This window comes from Gavialis gangeticus, unplaced genomic scaffold (assembly GCF_001723915.1).
Source record: "Gavialis gangeticus isolate Ggan-Ray unplaced genomic scaffold, GavGan_comp1, whole genome shotgun sequence".
In the NCBI taxonomy this organism is placed as follows: Eukaryota; Metazoa; Chordata; order Crocodylia; family Gavialidae; genus Gavialis; species Gavialis gangeticus.
In genome coordinates, this window is record NW_017728992.1 from 207,818,307 (window position 1) to 207,818,921 (window position 615).

Here is a 615-nt window from a genome sequence, read left to right on the forward strand (position 1 = left end):
GGGGGGAAGGGGGGGGGGGGGGGGGGGGGAGTGCGGTGTTCCAGATGTGTTGCATGGGGGAAGGAGGGATGCAGAGCTCCAGATGTGTGGTACATGGGGGAGGTGGGGGGATGCGGTGTTCCAAGTGTTGTATGGAGGCGGGGGGAATGCAGTGCTCCAGGTGTGGTGCATGGTGGTGGGGGAATGCAGTGCTCCAGGTGTTGCATGGAGGGGAGAGAATGTGGTGCCCCAAGTGCTGCACAGGGGTAGGGGGCAATGCAGTGCCCAGATGTTGCGGGAGGGGCCACTGCAGTGTTCCAGAAGTGTTGCATGTGGCTGGGGGGGTGCAGCCCTCCAGGTGTGTGTTGCGGGGGGAGGGGGGGCGGTACAGAGCGGCGCGCGGGAGGCCCCTCCCCCCGTTACGTCCTCGGCGTTCTTAGCCCCGCCGTTGCCAGGGGCGACAGCGCCCCGCCCCCAGCCGCGCGAAGGGGGCGGGGAGAGAGAAGGAGCGGCTTCCCGGCCCCGCCCCACTCCCGTCCGCGGGCTCCTATTGGGCGGCGGCGCTGTCACTCGGTGGCTTCCTTGCAACCCATTGGCCGGGGCGCTCCCCCCTGCTCTTTCCCTCACCCAGGGGCT